Below are 21,471 nucleotides of genomic sequence, written 5' to 3' on the forward strand. Positions count from 1 at the left end.
TGTATTTATAATTAAGTGTCACAGTTAGGTCCCAGAGAAAAAAAAAAAAGTTAAACTTAATAAAGAACGTGCATTAAATTGATATCATAAACTTCTGCTTTACTGTTGTGAAGAGAAAGCCTAACATTCGTCCTGAAATGTTTGTGTTGATAAATATTTGCATTCTCCATTAAACGACATTTCTGAATTAGCTTTTCTTTGCACCCTAACATAGTAGCATAGTATGTTAGGCTGAATGAAGACAATGTCCATCTAGTTCAGCCTATTACAACCCCCCTCCCCTCCCTTGTTAGTCCAGAGGAAGTCAAAAAGAACACCAATGAGCCAATTTAGCTCTCTAAACTGTTCCTCTGTTATTCCCCTTGTCAGTGCACCCTGATGATGTCTGGTCTTGAATGAAATGCGTAGTTTGGCAATGATGTCACATACTGCTCACATGGGGATAAATGCAGATGTTTTCCTCTGATGACCGCATACTAATGACTGCTTGCTTAACAGGCGAATTTGCATTGCTGAATCCGGAGCCAGTGTTCGCCTCTGGATTCCGGAGCAAATACTACCCATAGCATGCAATGAAAAAGCAATTTTCCTGCACTCGAGTGGAAATCAATTATAATTTTTGGCTCGCAGAGAAAAAAAATCACAGCATGCTCTATTTTGAGGTAGATTAATTGCAGGCAGCTTCCATTGAAGTCAATGTAAGCCATCCAACCCTTGGCCCTTCCACGATCATCATTGTGGAGAGGTCGTGTGATCCGCATCATCGCCTAGCGACAGTGTGGTAAAACACATGTACACCGCTGCATCAGCCAGAACATCCGCAGTACAAATTTAGGATGATTCCGGACAGGTACGCGGGGTCACCAGCCGGGCACAGGGTCAGAGCCGGGCACAGTGTCAGATCCGGCATGCCGAATCTGGCCCATTCGTGTGCAGTCGGCCTTAGCCTCTTTCTGTGAGATATTTCTATCCATGATTGGAATTGAAGAAATACTGGAGAGACAAATGGTATTTTGAGTAGAGGACTTGCTTAAAGCTGCCGCACGGATTGAGATTGTATCCGTTGTGTACTGTATGACTTCGTACAACTGCTGCAGTACTAACTATTCTAATTTTGGACATCATGCTGGAAGTCATTTATATTTGGCACAACTGGTACCATAAGGAAATCATTTGGAGTAATTGACTTTATACCACTGTACAGACCATACTTATATTTGCAGTGTGACTTCTAGTAGCATAATACTATACTCCTTTCTAATCAGTAGCAAGTTTGAGTTTAATGATATGTTGAAGTCTACCTATATCCATACCCTACCCTACCATTATTGTACAACCAATTCATGATTGGGATTTGAGGGACATTTATATTTAACTTTAAAATTGCATGCATAGCTCTATGAAAATCGGAGCTAAGTTTTTCACAGGTACTGACATATTGGAAAATCAATGTTATACCAACCCATAGTCTGCCCAGACATATTTCATATGTATAATCGAAAAAAAAAAACTATATATCAAGATGTCAAATTTAGCTACATTCCAGTGTATATTTGGGTTAATTGGCTTTTTTTTTTCAACATTCGTTTTTATTGAAATCAAGACAGACAGGCATTACAGTAGCAATCACATATTGCTGATGTCATACAATAGTAAGACTAAGCCGGTTGTTCTTCTTTCCTGACAATTACCATCTCACGCAGTACTTTCTGTCAAAACAAATGTATACCCTTGTTGCATGTCAATCAATTTTTAATTACTTAAACATATTGCCACTTCTTTCTATAATAATAATCTTTATTTGTATAGCGCCAACTTATTCCGCAGCGCTTCTTTATACTAGCAGGAATAATAACTAAACATGCTGTATTAAAGTTGCAGGCAACTTAAAAGAACAACAACTGAACCAACTTGGCATCCATCAATGCATTAAATTCTCGTATCAAATATTGTTAAAATGTAACCATACGTCCCACGACTTCCTATACTTTTCTATAGAATTGTTACAAAACGCTAATTATTTTATAATTATGCAATGTTCGGCCATACGGTTTTTGAACTCTTCTATAACCCGGGATAAGGGCTCTTTCCATTGTTTGGCAATAATTGTTTTAGCTGTCATTAGAACGTGCCCTATTAAATATCTACTGCTTAATGGGAAAAGATAGTTGTTTTTGGAATCTGGGTAAGGTAAAAGTGGAAGCTGGAATCGGTAGGACTATATTGAAACAATATAGAATTTTAGTTAAGATTTTCATTTTGTATGACACTATCCTGCCAAACCATGTTAAGTTCAATTTAGATAAATGGTCTAATTCTTTTTGGGTGGAGTTTAGCAATGCTGGATAATTTTCTTTTTCTGTGTCACTGTTAACGGAAGTCAGGATTGCTCCCAAGTATGGCAGGCCATTCTTTCTTCATTTAAAAGGAAATTCTGCTTGGATTGCAGCTTTTAGACTACTTGATATATTTATACCAAGGGTTAGAGATTTGTCCATATTGAGCTTGTACAGGGAGACGTTGCTAAACTGTTCGAGAATCTGTCAGGCACTTCTTAAGGATTCTAGAGGATATGACATGGTCAGGATTATGTCATTCACAAACAATCTGATTTTATACTACCTTGAGTTTAAAGGGATACCTCCCAGGCCAATTGAGGATCTAATTATTTCTGCCAGTGGTTCTACCGTAAAGATGTACAAAATTGGGCAAAGGGAACATCCCTGCCTTGTGCTGTTTGTTATAACCAAGGTGTCTGATAGAACGCTGTCTATTAGCACTTTAGCTGTGGGAGAGGAGGACAGGGCCCGGATGGCACGAATCATGCCCTCCCCAAATCCGAATCTTTTCAATGCTTCAAAGGCATACCGCCAGTGGACTTCATCAAAAGCCTTTTCTGCATCTAAGGCCAACATAATTGCCGACATCTGGTAGGCTTTCACTGAGTGCAGGAGATTCAGGATTTTCTTTGTGCCATCGGAGACCTGCCTACCCCTGACAAAACCAATCTGGTCAGAATGAATTCTATTTGGATGAATGTTTAATAATTTACCCACTAGCATTTTGGTGTAAATTTTTATATTTAGCAATAAGATCGGTCTGAAGTTCGCTGGGTCGTTAGGTTCTTTACCGAATTTGGGCAGAACCACTATTGTAGCCTGAAGTATTTGTTCAGGGAAATTTCCCCTCTGCATAGCAGTATTGAAAGTTTTAGCTATAAATGGAGACAACGGCACCAAGAATGTCTTGTAATATTCAGCGGAAAACCTATCCGGCCCTGGAGCCTTCTGTTTTATAAAGATGAAACTGTCTCTGCTATTTCAGGGATTGTTATTAGTTGGTCTGGTGCAACAGCCTGCAAGGTTGTTATAGATGATCATCAGTTCTTTTGAGTTTGTCTTTTTTGTATTTAGTTTTATAAGGACTCTCCTCATATAGGCCTTATGTACGTTCCAAAGGATCATAGGATCTATTCCTGAAGTATTAAGCTTAAAGCATTTATCTAGAGCTATTTGTATTTCCTTTTTTTAGTGTGGTAAGCCCATCAGGTATGTGTTATTTCTCCAGGATCTATTTAATTGTCAGTTACCACCAAAGGCCACCAATGTCACTATCGGGGCATGATCTGACCACATGGAGGTACCTGTTTCTGATTTTGTTACTAAGGCTAGAAGGCTCTTATTCAATAGACACAAGGAGAATGTCCTGTGTGGGGAATAGTAGGAATATTCTTTGGCAGACGTGTTAAGGCAACCGAAAGTATCGTATAATGCATTCATTCTCCTAAGGTAGCTCCATTTCTTACCCTCTGGTTAGTGGTATCTGCAGATCTGTTCGAAACCAAATCGAAATGCCCACATATCATCACTGGAGCCCTTGCTATGTGGTGTATTTTTTACGTAAGTCTATCTAAGAAGTTGATTTGCTTTGAGTTAAGAGCATAAGCATTGACCAATGTCACTTGCATATTCTTTAAGGAACCTACTACAATTATATTCAAAAAACAAAGGTTGGCTGCTTTACAGTGGAAAAAATCTCAAAGCCTTTATTAACAAGTGTTCCACATAAAGTCCAGTACTAAGGACATGTTTTGATTCAAGAATGAATCTTGATCACCACACTTACATAGAATGTCAATTCCTTTTAAATCAGACATAGTTAAAATTTGATTAACTCCTTCCCGCTCCTGGACGTACCTGGTACGTCATGGCAGCCTGGTACTTCCCGCAACATGACGTACCTGGTACGTCCTGGAGATAGCACGGGATCACATAAGATCCCGCGCTATCCCGCAGCGGGAGCCGGCTGTCAGTCACAGCCGGCGTCCCGCTCCAACAGCGGGGGGACATCGGAGATGCGCCCCCCGCTGTTAACCCCTTCCCTGCCGCGATCTAAGTAGATCGCGGCAGGGAAAGAGTTCACAGAGGGATCGCGATCCCTGTGTGTCTCCGGCCGGAACTCGCGATGTTATCACGAGAGCCCGGCCTGTCACCATGGCAACAGGACGCCAGACACTGGCGTCCTGTATTGCCTGTGCCTATAATCGCTGTACAAGCGATAAGGCATGGCAGAGCAGTAGCTTTGCCATGCCTTATGACAGCGATCATAGGCACAGTGATGTAAGTCCCTCAGAGGGACTCAAATAGTATAAAAAAAAGAAAAGAAAAGTGTAAAAAAAAGAAAAATGTAAAAAAAAAAATGTAAAAAACCCCTTTTTTATGCTTTTTCTAATATTAGCATAAAAAAAGGGAAAAAAAACTAAAACCCCACATATTGGATATTGACGCGTCCGTAACGACGTGTACAAAAAGTTGAACATGCTTTTTATTTTGTACAACAAAAAGCATTAAAAAAAACGCTAAAAAACAGAGGCAAAATGCTAATTTTTAGCATTTTGCCTCACAAAAAATGCAATAAAAGTGATCAAAAAAGCCGTACATTTCCCAAAATGGTACCAATAAAAACTACAGCTCGTCTCGCAAAAAATAAGCCCTTAAAGAGCTCCGTACATAGAAAAATAAAAAAGTTACATGACTTTGAATGCAGCTATAGAGAAAAAAAAAAGATTTCCAAAAAAAGGGGGTTTTATTGCAAAAAAGTGTAAAAACCTAAAAAAAATATAACAATTTTGGTATCGTTGTTACCATACCGACCCGCAGAAAAAATTTAGTGTGTCATTTATGCTGCATGATTAACGCTGTAAAAAAAAATAAAAAATCTATGGCAGAATTGATGCGTTTTCTCTCCCTGTTATCATTAAAAAAAAAAAAAAAAAAATTTTACGATATTGTCTATATACCCAAAAGTGGCACCGATAAAAACTACAGATCGCCACGCAAAAAACAAGCCCTTATACGGCCGCGTCCACGGAAAAATAAAAAAGTTATGGCTTTTGAAAAATGGAGATGGAAAAATACCAAAAAATCGCTTGGTCCTCAACGCCAAAATAGGCCGTGTCATTAAGGGGTTAAAAACAAGGTATTGCACCTGCTCGGCTGATAGCGGATTCCAGGCACAGGCTATAATGAACAGATTGTTCCACATAAATTTCAATAGACTTTCCATACATAAAACATCTTAGTATCAATTGTGTTCACACTTGTGTGTCAATAAGCCATCAATATGAACAATGTAAAAGGCACTATCAATTACATCAAATAAAATAAAAAAAATTAAAAATGAAATCATTGTTAGCATAAATACTCCTGATATGTTGAATATTAATAAGAAAAATTATTACAGAGATGCTAAATTTAATCATAACAATATATTAGCAAAAAAAAACCCTTATTTATATTTATTTTTTTAATATATTTATGGTAAATCCGATCTATAGTTAAATCCATTAGGATTCCTAGTATCTAATTTGAGTATCCAATGTGCCTCATTTCTATAAAGTTGTTCCTGGTCTATATTATATTTCCTACCTTTTTTTAACTGTTTCTATGCCATAAAATAAAAATGTGTCAATGTTTCCACTATGTATATCGATTAAATGTTTGGCTGCTCCAGATTTTCTAACTTCTCCATTTTTTATATAACGTAAGTGTTCATTAATTCTGATTTTAAGCTTACAACTTGTGCAGCCTACATACTTAATTTTACAGGAGGTACATTCTATGACATAAACGATATTAATACTTTCACCATTGATATAAGTAGAAATAGAAAAATATTGGGACATGGGACTATTACTGAAGTTGAATGTATTCCGTGTTCTATTGCATGTGTTACATTGGGGTTTACCATAACAAAAGGAACCTTTCTGTTCCAGCCAACATGGGCTTTTTAAATTAGATGAATTAAACATACTAGGTGAAAGTATATTGCCTAAATTTTAGTTTTTCTTTGCAACACAGGAGATACTGTTTTTCAAGATATCATTAACTATATCATCCTGTTGAAGAATGGGAAGATGCTTTAAGAAAAAATTTTACGTGAGAAAAATTTATACTATATGCTGTAGAAAAAACAATTTTTTCTGAGGGTTTGATTGTGTTTTGTAGGGAATAATATTCAAAAGAGTAATTCTATCTCTACGCTCCACCTTTTCTATAGCCTTATTTAAAACATCCTTTCTATAACCTTGTTTGCAAAGTCTCCGGCAAATTATATCTTTTTGTGTGTCAAAATCTGAGGCATTGGAACATGACCTCTTGGCTCTGATCATTTTCCCCACTGGTATCGCTTGAATGGTATGCCTGGGATGGGCACTTGCGGCATGCAATATTGTATTTCCTGAACTATGTTTTCTGTCAATACATATTAGTGCAGTTGTTACCCTTGAGTGTTAAATCGAGAAAAGATGTAAGAGAAAAGATGTCTACTCATTTGTGATTGTAAACCTCAAGTTACATTCATTATTATAAATATATATTTCAAAAGATTCCAAAGTAACATCTGCCGAGTTAGTTCCAGCCATATCATCCCAAGTTATAATGACATCATCGATGTATCTAATTACCACACCATATGGCCATGAAAGGTGTTCTGATCTGAAAAAAATAAAAAATTCCCCCCACCAACTCATTGTTAAATTGGCAATAGCGGGGGAGAAACTGAAGCCCATAGTGGCTCCAGATATCTGCAAAAAATATCTAGCATCAAAAATATTGTGTTTTAACAAAAAATAAACACCGTTCAAAATAAATTCTTTGAGGTGTGAACTATCATGACTATATTTGTTAAGGTGAAATTGTACCGCCTTCATTGCCACATGGTGCGGTATACAGGAATAAAGGTTTTTGTCATCACAAAGCACCCATCTATAATGTGATTGCCATATGGTGTTCTGCATGACCTGGTGGACTAATTTACAATGTATGTCTTAGCTCTGTTTGTTTGTTGTTTTAGGTTTTGAGTGCAGTCCCAAATTTCTGTGTAACATTTATTTAGATCTAGAGGAATATGTTCTCCTCCCCTCTGCATCTGTATGTTATAATTATGTGCCATCCAAACTAGTTTCATTCACTAGCGTGACGAAGGCGGCGAGATATTCCCGAAAGCTTGCTGCAACATTATGCATTTTAGATATTAAAATGTATCATATCTACAAGATTACTTGGTTTTTCGCACTGAGAACACATGACCTGGATCACATTCTTGCTGTCAATTAAATGGCCAGGGATCCTCCGGACCAAAGGCTGCAGGGATCGATCCACCCACGCACTAAGGCGTTCACAAGGTGAACCGATCCCTGCTACGATTGGCCGGAGGGGAGGTGGAAATATATTCTTGTGCACCTTAGGGAGTCCATGACGGATAGCCATAGTGGGACTTTCTGGACAAAGATATTCAGGTTCCTTTTCGTCCAGTACTCCCATCACAACTCCCTCCTTGGTTGATTTCTTTAACGTCTCAATACCATTCTTCATAGGGTTAAATTTCAACCTTCTATAAGTCCTAGGATCATTTGTCCAGAACCAACTTTAAATAAAGACATGCATCCAATAACACCACATTTCCCCCTTTATAGGACCCTTTGATGATAATATTCTTATTTTCGGAGAGCCTCTTTAGTTCTTCTTTTTCCCTCAATGATAAATTATTTTTAACTTTCTTATTAATAGCATTTTGTGTTTGAAGTTTTATTAATTCCTTTTCTACAGTGTGCTGAAAATCTTCCATATAACGACTTCTAGATGTTTTCGGATTGGATACATGAAACTTAATGTGTTTTACTAATTCATATTCCATTCTTGGTACATATATTTTTTCTTCTAGGTCCCGTACATTTAAAAAAGCCATGGTGTCACGAAAGTCCTTATCAGAAAAAATGTCGGGCAAACAATCCCACACCTTGTCCGTTGTATCATCATTAGAGATGAGCGAGCACCAAAATGCTCGGGTGCTCGTTACTCGAGTCGAACTTTCAGTGATGCTCGAGAGTTCGTTTCGAGTAACGAACCCCATTGAAGTCAATGGGTGACTCGAGCATTTTTGTATATCGCCGATGCTCGCTAAGGTTTTCATTTGTGAAAATCTGCAAAACACAAGAAAGTGATAGAAACGACACAGAAACGAATAGGGCAGGTGAGGAGCTACATTTTGGGCTGTATCTCAAGTTCCCAGGTCCCACTATTAAGCCACAATAGCGGCAAGAGTGAGACCCACCCCCCCCCCCACTGTCAGCATAACGATCGTTCTCCTCTGCCACAGCTGTAACAGCTGTGGCAGAGAAGAACGATGTTAGCCCATTGAATTCAATGGAGCCGTCAATACAGCCGACTCCATTGAAAGCAATGGGCTGCCGGCGATCGCGGGATGAATTGCCGGAAAGGGGTTAAATATATAAGCCCTTCCCTGCAATTCATCCAGAAATGTGTAAAAATAAAAAATATATATATACTTACCTGGTCCGGGCAGAGCGATGTTAGCCCATTGAATTCAATGGAGCCGTCAATACAGCCGACTCCATTGAAAGCAATGGGCTGCCGGCGATCGCGGGATGAATTGTCGGGAAAGGGTTAAATATATAAGCCCTTCCCTGCAATTCATCCAGAAATGTGTAAAAATAAAAAATATATATATACTCACCTGGTGCCGGCAGACAGAGTTCAGCGCGGCAGGCTGCAGTTCTCCTGAACTGCTCTGAACAGCTGTGAGTAGTATTCAGCAGCCGGGGATTTAAAATCCCCGCCTGCTGAATAAGATGCCTCTGATTGGTCACAGCCTGACCAATCAGAGGCCAGCCCTCACTCACACCCATTCATGAATTCATTTAATATCCCTCCATCCAGAAATGTGTAAAAATAAAAAAAATAAAAAATAAAAAAAATATATATACTGACCTGGTCCCGGCAGACGGAGTTCAGCGCGGCCGGCCGGCAGTTCTCCTGAACTGCTCTCTCTAGTATTCAGCAGAATCCCCGCATGCTGAATGAGCTGCCTCTGATTGGTCACAGCCTCACCAATCAGAGGCAGCTCTCACTCACACCCATTCATGAATTCATGAATGGGTGAGTGAGTGCTGCCTCTGATTGGCTCAGAGCTTCCTTAGTGTGGTAGTAGTGAATACAAATGATAATGTCTGTAGGACTATTTTCATTAAAGGGGTTGTCCCGCGCCGAAACGTTTTTTTTTTTTTCACCCCCCCCCCCCCCCCCCCCGTTCGGCGCGAGACAACCCCGATGAAGGGACTTAAAAAAAAAAACACACAGCGCTTACCTGAATCCCCGCGCTCTGGTGACTTCTTACTTACCGGTTGAAGATGGCTGCCGGGATCTTCTCCCTCGGTGGACCGCAGGGCTTCTGTGTGGTCCATTGCCGATTCCAGCCTCCTGATTGGCTGGAATCGGCACGTGACGGGGCGAAGCTACACGGAGCCGGCATCCTGCACGAGCGGCCCCATTGAGAAAACAAGAAGACCCGGACTGCGCAAGCGCGGCTAATTTGGCCATTAGACGCCGAAAATTAGTCGGCTCCATGGAAACGAGGACGCTAGCAACGGAGCAGGTACGTGAAAAACTTCTTATAACTTCTGTATGGCTCATAATTAATGCACAATGTACATTACAAAGTGCATTAATATGGCCATACAGAAGTGTATAGACCCACTTGCTGCCGCGGGACAACCCCTTTAAGAAATTTTGGGCGTGGTAATCTATGTGCTCTGTCTATTTTTAGTTCTTGATCAAGTATCTTTGGGAGGATTTTTCAGGAACGCCGCATATCTATTTCATCTGTTCCTATTTTCAATATCTGTTAATTTATTTTGTAGCTTGGCTACTACCTCTCCCAGCTCATAATGTGCGTCTATTAGTTCATTATGCGACTTGACTAACTCCTCCATTTTATTTTCAGTTTTTTCCATTCTGCTATTAACCTCAAGGACAGATTTAACCTTTGAGGACCAATCTTTAAGGTCTGCTTGGATAGTTTCTTTGAGAGCCATTATAGCCTCCTTAATATATGATTCTGTTGCTGGCCTGTTTGATGAAAAGAGGTTGTTTATGCTTCCCTCCCCTTCTCTATCAGACACAGAGACAGCAACTTCTCCTGTGTTAGCTGCATTGGACAGCCACAGCCTCTACTTTTCTCAGCTGCTAGTAGGTGAATTGCTGCCCTGTGACAGCGTGGTTGGCGCCATTTTGGATTTCATGTACCTTGCAGTAATGCCACCAACCTCTCTCTTTCTGCTGCTTCCACTGCTTGCCAATCATCACCTATTTCTCTCCCCTCCTCAGGCGAAGAGTCCAGGCTCCTGTGCTGTTCCTCTGCCGGAGAGCTAGAAGTGGGCATGTCTCCCACTACCAGTGCTGGAGGAGACCCACATGCCACAAAGAATTTTTCCAGTCTTCTAGGTTTGGCTTTAGAAATTCTCCTCCTGGTCATCTCTGTTGTCCTGGATGGTTCCTAGAATTTGTGAGCTGATTTCCTCTCTTGTTGATTGCTGGGCGTAGCTATGGAGTATCTTTGCCGAGCGGAGCTCACTCCGCTGCTGCTGTCTTGCCGCCTCTTCCAAGCCATGCCCCCCAGGTTAATTGGCTTATGATGAAAATGGCTATGGTGCAAGACATGAGAATTAAACTGTGACATCCTTTCTACTGGAGATAATAAAGCATGTACAATGCTGAGCAATAGAGATGAGCGAATATTTGAAAATTTTAGCTCAGTCAGTTTGCCAAATTTTAGCAAAAAGTTTTTTTTTATCTGAATTAGTTTGTACTGAACCAGAGCTTCATCAATACTGCTAAAATGAGTCTATCACACTATATAATAAACTGTTAGGTCCATTTATCTGGCTTGGTGGTTAGTACTGCTGCCTTGCATTACTAGGGTCCTGGGTTCAAATCTCACCAAGGACAACATCTGCATGCAGGTTGCATGTTCTCTCAGTTTATCTTCATAATAACCACCTAGTGCATACATTTATTGAGAAAAACAAACAGAGGTGCTGGAATACTTGGTCAGATGTGAACCTAGGATCCCAGCACTGTAAGACAACATCGTTAACTGCTGAGTCCCCTTCACCCCCTCTCTTTAGCAAAGTTCGACCCAAAACATGGTTCTATATGTTTGGTTTGTTCAACAATATTAGGGCTCCCACCCACTAGCGTTTTTTTCTCCACTGCGCTGCGAGAGTAAGTGAAAACTCTTGCAGAGCAGTGCGAGATATCGCTGCGACAGTCTATTCAATGGGGCCAGCGGCAGCAGCGCTAGCCCCATTGAAAAGATATGGAGAATGCCGCGGACTTCTGCCACAGCTGTGACAGCTGTGACAGCTGTGGCAGAAGTCAGCGGCGTGCTATCCCATTGCTTTCAATGGGATCGGCACTGCTGCCGATCTCATTGAAAGCAGTGGTTTCTGACAAGCTCTGCAGAACGATTATCGGAGAAAGGCTTGAAATATAAGCCGTTCCCCGATAATCATAAAAAAGTGGTTAAAAAATAATAAAAAAGTTATTCACCTCTCCTGCTGTCAGCCGCGTAATCCGGTAGCGGATAGCTAAGAGCCCTCAGCCAATCTGCACAGCCCTTTCAGGAGGCGGGGATTTTTAAATCTCCGTCTGCTGAAAGTGCTGGACAGCAGTGCCAGGGAGCCAGCCGGAGGACACGACTGACAGCAGGAGAGGTGAATAACTTTTTTATTATTTTTTTAACCACTTTTTTATGATTATCAGGGAAGGGCTTATATTTCAAGCCCTTCTCCGATAATCATTCTGCAAGGCTTGTCAGAAACCACTGCTTTCAATGGGATCGGCAGCAGTGCCGATCCCATTGAAAGCAATGGGATAGCATGGCGCTGACTTCTGCCACAGTTATGACAGCTGTGACAGCTGTGACAGAGGGTTCCTTCATCCCCGCAGTCCCCGCAGGGATGAAGGAAACTCCTGCCATAGCTGTGACAGCTGTGGCAGAAGTCCGCGGCATTCTCCATATCTTTTCAATGGGGCTAGCGCTGCTGCCGCTGGCCCCATTGAAAAGACTGGCGATGTTGCAGCGATATCCCAACAATTTTGGGATATCTGCCTGCGTTTTTCTCGCACTGCGATGCGAGACTTTAACTTTAGAATCGCATCGCAGTGGAGAAAAAAACGCCAGTGGGTGGGAGCCCTAAAACTATCTAAGGCCTCAGTCAGACGGGCGTTCTTTCATGCGATTTGCGAATGCGCATGCGATTCGCGCATATATAGAACCAATAGTTCGCTATGATATCGGTCACATGTCCGCTTTTGCGAAAAATTATAGGACACGACGATTCGCAAATCGCGCCTATCTGCGTTCTGCGTTTTATGTGCGCACCAAAATCATTTTTTCCGCCGGTCAGACGAAGTTTCATGCGCATTTTGATGCGCACGGCGATTTTTCTCTGGTCAGACGGGCGTTTTGCAGCGACGATAAACGCGGGTAGGTGCAGATTTTTCCCGCGATTTTTCGCCTCCGGTCACGCGATTTGCACATGCGCATCCGACATGCGATGCGCAAATCGCGCGAAAAAACGCCCATCTGACTGAGGCCTAAGATGGTTTCCAAGCTGTTAATAATGTAAATCTTTATTTCACCTTTTCAATAACTGACTATTCCTAATGATATATGCGTTGTACTGTATAAGTTATCCTTTTTGCAATTGAAATAGAATTTATGGTATTATACTTAACTTTTTCTATGGCTAAAACTTCTTACCTAACTGAAATTATTTTCCTTACTTGGTTGTCTCTATCTGTCCATGGTACTTTAAGTTTAACATCCCTAATTGAGACCTGCCATGTTAAAGTGTCGAAATCATGTTATATAACTATGACTAGTTACTGCAATCACTTGGTATCTCTTGGACTTCACCATGTATGGATGGAAAACATAAATCAAGCACATAAAAGTATAAATTGTGTGGGAATGGCAGATAATTACTCAGATATGTGTAGTATAATTTGGTTTATGAACAAATTCTGGATACTTTTTTATTTTCATACAATAAACAAAAATGTAAAACCTGTGGGCCTATTGTTTATCACTATATGCAAACAACACCAGTTTTATTATTTTGCTATCACTAGCGTAAACAGTATATTCATTGTTTGTATGCAGATCTAGAACAAATTCCCTAGTAGGAAGCAAAAAGTATAAAAAGTAAAATAGCAGGCAATGTTTAAGTACAGCAGATTTAACATCTATGCGGTTTTGTTTTGTGTGTTTGCTTGAGCAATGCGGCATAGTCTGACTGGTGAACAATGAAGGCAACTAGCATCAAAGTCAATATTACAGGGATGGACATGGCCCAGAAGCTGAAACAAAAGGAATGCTAATTATTTAGGTAACAACTTGAAAAGAGAAACAGAAGACTTTAAAGCAGAGACATTCATAATACTGAAGAAGTAATGTGAACTGATATGATACAACTTACTATGAGAACATATTCAGTAATGTTACATACAGTAGTCCAACCGCTACATCCAAAGATTATTAACCACTTAAGGATGTGGCCTGTTTTCAAGATCAAGACCCACCCTCATTTTTCAAATCCGACATTTGTAACATTTTATGATAATAACTTTGAAATACATTTATTTATCCATGTGATACTGAGATTGTTTTTTCATATTATAATGTTAAAATCATTTTGGTGGAAAAGTTTGGTCAATATAATTTATATATAAATATTTGTCAAAAAAACTACATTTATAGAAAATTTGGAAAAAAAATTGTAGTCAGCAAAATTCAAAAGCTTCTGCTTTTAAAATGTATGATAATTAGAGATGAGCGAGCACCAAAATGCTCGAGTGCTCGTTACTCGAGTCAAACTTTCAGTGATGCTCGAGATTTCGTTTTGAGTAACGAACCCCACTGAAGTTAATGGGCGACTCGAGCATTTTTGTATATGACTGGTGCTCCGCTAAGGTTTTCATTTGTGAAAATCTTAGTAAATCACCAAAGTCATGTAAAAAACACAGAAATGGATAGGACAGGCGAGGAGCAACATGCAGGGCTTCATTTGGGGCTCCGAAGTCTCACTATTAAGCCACAATAGTGGCAAGAGTGAGACCCCCCCCCCCGCACTGTCAGCATAAAGATCGTCCTCCTCTGCCACAGCTGCAACAGGTGTGGCAGAGAAGAATGATGTTAGCCCATTGAATTCAATGGAGCCGGCAATACAGCTGGCTCCATTGAAAGCAATGGGCTGCCGGCGAGCGCGGGATGAATTTTCGTGAAGGGCTTAAAAATATAAGCTCTTACCTGAAAATCATCCTAAAATGTGTAAAAATAAAAATTATGTCAGCATAACGATCGTTCTCCTCTGCCACAGCTGTAACTGCTGTGGCAGAGAAGAACGATGTTAGCCCATTGAATTCAATGGAGCCGGCAATACAGCCGGCTCCATTGAAAGCAATGGGCTGCCGGTGAGCGCGGGATGAATTTTCGGGAAGGGCTTAAAAATATAAGCCCTTACCTAAAAAAGAAAGATTTTAGTGTAAAAAAAGAATAAAAATGCAGGCATTCTCTTCAATGGAGCTGCTGTTGCTGCCGGCGACTCCATTGAAGACAATGGTCTGCTGGCACACCTGAATTCTTTTTCAGGGAAGGGCTTTACATATAAGCCATTCCCTGGAAATGAATTAAAAGTGATTTAAAAAACAAAAAAATAGATACTCACCTCCCTTCAGCTGCCCGGGCACAGCCACGTCTTCTCCTGCTGTCCCCTGCACTGTGGTGCTGAACTGCTGATCTATCACCAGCCGGGGATTTAAAATCCCCACCCGCTGAATGAGCTGCCTCTGATTGGTCACAGCCTCACCAATCAGAGGCAGCTTTCACTCACACCCATTCATGAATTCATGAATGGGTGAGTGCTGCCTCTGATTGGTCCCTGCGCTGAGTCAATCAGAGTCAGCACTCACTCACCCATTCATGAATTCATGAATGGGTGTGAGTGAGAGCTGCCTCTGATTGGTGAGGCTGTGACCAATCAGAGGCAGCTCATTCAGAGGTGGGGATTTTAACTCCCCGGCTGCTGAATACTACTCAGTGCAGTTCAGAAGAACTGCCGGCCAGATGCGGCTGAACTCCTGTGAGTATACATTTTTTTTTATTTATACACATTTTAGGATGATTTTCAGGTAAGGGCTTATATTTTTAAGCCCTTCCCGAAAATTCATCCTGCGCTCGCCGGCAGCCCATTGCTTTCTATGGAGCCGGCTGTATTGCCGGCTCCATTGAATTCAATGGGCTAACATCATTCTTCTCTGCCACAGCTGTTACAGCTGTGGCAGAGGAGAACGATCTTTATGCTGACATAAATTTTTTTTTAATTTTTACACATCTTAGGATAATTTTCAGGTAAGGGCTTATATATTTAAGCCCTTCCCGCAAATTCATCCCGCGCTCGCCGGCAGCCCATTCTTTCAATGGAGCCGGCTGTATTGCCGGCTCCATTGAATTCAATGGTCAGTGCTCGTTTAATCGAGACGAGTACCGCGTTGTGCTCGTCTCGAGTAACGAGCATCTCGAGCACCCTAATACTCGAACGAGCATCAAGCTTGGACGAGTATGCTCGCTCATCTCCAATGATAATACTATACAAATTAGTTAATAAATAAGATTTTCTACATATCTTCTTAATGTAGGTATCATTTTTTACATATACCCTGTATCTTTATTATTTAGCACATTAGAAGGCTAATAAGGTAAATGATAAGTTTACAAATTGTCAAGAAAATCTCCAAAGAATGTCTTTTTAGGGACTGGTTCAGTTCTGTCAAGTAAGTTTACAGGAAATATATATTCAAAACTCCTCATAAAATCACAGTATTTTGAAAATTGCACCCCTCCGAGTGTTCAAAAGGGCAGTTAGGGAGTTTATTAATCCTTTTGGTTGATTCATAAAAACTAAAGCAAAACTGAGGTGAAATAAAACAATTTCATATTTTTTTGCACATTTAGTAGGTGCAAATAGAGAAAATCAACTTAATATCTATTACAGTACTTGCTATTGACCATGGAATTTAAAGGATTAAACAGCCAGGATTTGAGATATAGTAATTGTATGCTAAAGATGACACCTGTGGCTCATGATGCAGCCTTATCGCCTGAGTCTATGCTATCATTGCTCTATGAATGGCAAGTGGGTTGTCCAAACTGGCCGCTCTCTACAGATCCATTTGGTTTATGTGCCGGGAGCATTCCCAATGCATACTTCAAAAATAAGTTCACAAGCATGATGTGAACAAACCTTCATTCTGGACACATTAGAGCTGCTTGAATACGCTACACATAGTCCACAGACTTGTTCTTAGAATCACTACATGATTTGCTGAAAGGACACATGATGACTTATTATTCAAAAATCCTCTGATCATAAGCAAAAAAAAGCACTATGTTTAATATATCTAATAGTCTGCAAAGTTATGCACCACAGATATAACAAATACCATATTTTATTTTTAGGATTGCAAATCCAATTAATCGTAATACAAATCATTAGCATTTATAGCATATTCTAACCTCAAGAAGGCAGTGATTTATGATTAGATCTATCTCTAAGCAAAGGGTTACAGTGATTTCATTGTTTGCTAACAAGATCATCTCCCAACATTCATGAAAACCATTCCCAAGTCTTAATCAATCCTAACATTCCAATAAAGCTGATTGCTTGTTCGACCTATCAACCTAGTAATCAACTGGTAGACGACAGCTGACTTGAACATTACATGAAAAAAAATATTGAGATTGGTTTAATTTGCACAGTGCAGAATTAATGCAATTTTAAGGTACCTTTTAGCCAAAACAATGCCATAAGAAGAATGTGTATAACATATGACTTTAGAAAATAGGGCCATATGCACATATACATATGATTTTTTTATGTTTTGTACAAAGCCATAATAGACCACCCATAGAGGTGCTTTTGGGGCTTCTATTTCACCTCTAATTGCCTCTAAATTCTGTACAAATCCTACAAAAATAAGTATTATCATGCTCCATTACATTCTGCCTTTTGCAGGCATTCTACCCCAGAAATATTGTTTCTAAGACATTATATCTCTGACATACTGCACCCAATGAAGCATCATATAGTGCTGCCCTTTGAGCATGGCTATGATGTATGCTTGAAGCCTTACAAATACATGCAAGACTGCATAGCTTCATATTTGTACAGATAGATAGATAGATAGATAGATAGATAGATAGATAGATAGATAGATAGATAGATAGATAGATATGAGATAGATAGATATGAGATAGATAGATGGATAGATATGAGATAGATAGATATGAGATAGATAGATAGATAGATATTAGATAGATAGATGGATAGATATGAGATAGATAGATATGAGATAGATAGATATGAGATAGATAGATAGACAGATAGATAGATAGATAGATAGATAGATAGATAGATAGATAGATAGATAGATATGAGATAGATAGATAGATAGATATTAGATAGATAGATAGATATGAGACAGATAGATAGATAGATAGATAGATAGATAGATAGATAGATAGATAGATATGAGATAGATAGATATGAGATAGATAGATGGATAGATATGAGATAGATAGATATGAGATAGATAGATAGATAGATATTAGATAGATAGATGGATAGATATGAGATAGATAGATATGAGATAGATAGATATGAGATAGATAGATAGACAGATAGATAGATAGATAGATAGATATGAGATAGATAGCTAGATAGATAGATAGATATTAGATAGATAGATGGATAGATATGAGATAGATAGATATGAGATAGATAGATATAAGATAGATAGATAGGTAGATAGATAGATATGAGATAGATAGATATGTAGATAGATAGATATGAGATAGATAGGAGATAGATAGATAGATAGATAGATAGATAGATAGATAGATAGATAGATAGATAGATAGGAGATAGATAGATGGATAGATGGATAGATAGATAGATAGATGGATAGATATGAGATAGATAGATAGATAGATAGATAGATAGATAGATAGATAGATAGATAGATAGATAGATAGATATGAGATAGATAGATAGATAGATATGAGATAGATAGTAGATAGAAGATAGATAGATAGATAGATAGATAGATAGAGGGAATAGATATGAGATAGATAGATAGATAGATAGATAGATAGATAGATAGATATGAGATAGATAGATAGATAGATATTAGATAGATAGATAGATATGAGACAGATAGATAGATAGATAGATAGATAGATAGATAGATAGATAGATAGATATGAGATAGATAGATATGAGATAGATAGATGGATAGATATGAGATAGATAGATATGAGATAGATAGATAGATAGATATTAGATAGATAGATGGATAGATATGAGATAGATAGATATGAGATAGATAGATATGAGATAGATAGATAGACAGATAGATAGATAGATAGATAGATATGAGATAGATAGCTAGATAGATAGATAGATATTAGATAGATAGATGGATAGATATGAGATAGATAGATATGAGATAGATAGATATAAGATAGATAGATAGGTAGATAGATAGATATGAGATAGATAGATATGTAGATAGATAGATATGAGATAGATAGGAGATAGATAGATAGATAGATAGATAGATAGATAGATAGATAGATAGATAGGAGATAGATAGATGGATAGATGGATAGATAGATAGATAGATGGATAGATACCAATCATTTTTATTATCTCACCTTTCCAACTCCGTCACTACAACTATGATTGATCAAATTCCCATAGTAATGGGCCGTGATCATTGTATTTGAATCTCACAAATTTAAACTACTGAACACTCATGGTAATAACATTCTACAAAACTATGAGCTAAACATCTAAAGGTCATAAATAAATTACTTTCTGATTGGCGTTTTTCAATAATTTCTAAAGGTTATTGAGATTACATGCATTACATTTCAGTAAGGCAAATATTAAGAAATACAAAAATAAAGATGCAACAAAAAACACAAGAAAATACAGATTTGAAATTAGTTTCAAATGTTTTCATTTGCAGAGCAACAACCATTTCATGGTATCAGCTACAAGTCTTGAAGCATATACATTTCCAAATCACCTGACCAATGGCTTGGTGCTCACTAGAGGCTGCTGGTGATGTGTGATTGGGTATAATGCATTGTGAGGTGAGGGGGAGCGCTGTAGCTGATAAAACCAGATGCGGATACACAGAGTATTTCTAGTCAAAATCTGCACCGATGGTATATATGTTGACATGCTTTTTATGTAGAAAAGCTGCAGAACTTTATACCATGGATATTCTGGAGTAGATGGATGATGGTGATGGTGAACAGATAATAAAAAGCTCACAATAATTCAGCTCTAGGGGCTTTTACCCACTAGTTTTTTTTTTTTTAATGCTGCGATGTCACTGCCCTTTTTTCAATGGGACTTTCTAATGTTAAAATCGCATCACAAAAAAATCGCAAAAGCACAAACTGCGATTTTAACATTAGAAATTCTCATTGAAAAAAAAACTCAGCGATATCGCAACTACAAGAAAAAAAAAAACGCTACAGGGTAAAAGCCCTTACTCTGGCTTTTCATAAGCCTTTCCCTAATCTATCCCTGATGCTGACTTTAACACTAGACATCACTGTCCTAAGTTTCTCTAAACATATTCCTAATAGAAACCATATTTGAAATACTGACCCAGACAAACAATGAGAGGGCACTTAAACCCAGAGATAAGAAAACTAAATTGAGCAGAGTGGAGTCAAGGCAAGAAACAAGACACAACAGATACAAACAGGCAAAAAAACAAAACAACAAGCACTCTATATATTGGTTGTGGATTGTCACATACCTACTATTTACTTCCAAGTAAGTTTCTTAGATTGGAAAATGGCTACAAACAGTGTTTCTTGTTCCACAGGACTCAATATATCAGTGCTTTACACAGACAGCCTAGTGATTTCAATTGGCACTGTTTAACGCTTCATTTTCTTTAGCGGGACACATCAGAAAATTTGATTTCACTCTTGTTGACAGGTTCCAGTTTATGGATGGGAGAATCCAGCAATGGGAGATCCTGTAATTAGTTGTTCAGAACCCCCTTGCATTAACTGGGTGGAGAGCTGCTAAGTAAAAGCTGCTCTTGCTTTGGTGGACTCAGCCCGATCCTGTAATGCCAATGCGGAGGAAGTGTGTGGCCAAACTAAAACTCCCCCAATGCTAACGGTTGATTACCTGGAGTTCAAGGAGCCGGATCCACAGCGATCAGTCAGATGGCCCCATTTTTTTTTTTGTGTGAGATTCCTGGCAACAATAAGATATGCTTCCCTCAAAGACTAATCTTTTCATGTATAAGTGGATGTCATCATTTCTGCAAGAGCTAATGCACAGGGAAGAGAAAATTGGATTATTTTAAGTCACATTAAACAGGAACATTTGGTTATTGGTCTGTTTGATGAGAAGTAATAGAATTGGCCAAACCGTATAATGGACATAAAAGACTTTATGAGTACTACTTGTGTGCTATATAAATAAATTTATGTATAAATGATGCATTTTGTGTTTTGCCTCAGTATTTCATGTACAGTTTATCTGGATAGGGGTTATTTTCTAACTGTCTTCTATCTAACGCTTGATGCGTAACACTTTTTTTTAGAAGCCTCAGGTTACACATCAACTAAGCTGTAAGGCTGTCAAATTTCTAGAGTAGATACGAAAACTACATCACACTGTTTTCAGATGCTCAAATCTCTAGTGTTTTCACAATCTGTAGCACATCCATTTCAGGAACATCGCTAAATAGTATGCATATTTAAACTGCTCCACTTATGTTACTTTCTTCTGCTTAAGGGTGAGCTACAGGCATTAAAATGAATATAGAACATTTAGAGTTTTTCTTGGGATGTCTTCAACCCAAGCTGCAGCTTAAGAGAATGACAACTCCGTTATGTAAGTCCCCGTACAGTAATGAAAACGTTATGGATGAAACTGTATCTGAGAAAAATCTCCAAGCATAAGTAAAAGGTTACTATCCATAGCAATGTATGCACAGTAAACCCAGA

This window comes from Eleutherodactylus coqui, chromosome 1 (assembly GCF_035609145.1).
Source record: "Eleutherodactylus coqui strain aEleCoq1 chromosome 1, aEleCoq1.hap1, whole genome shotgun sequence".
NCBI classification, from domain to species: Eukaryota; Metazoa; Chordata; class Amphibia; order Anura; family Eleutherodactylidae; genus Eleutherodactylus; species Eleutherodactylus coqui.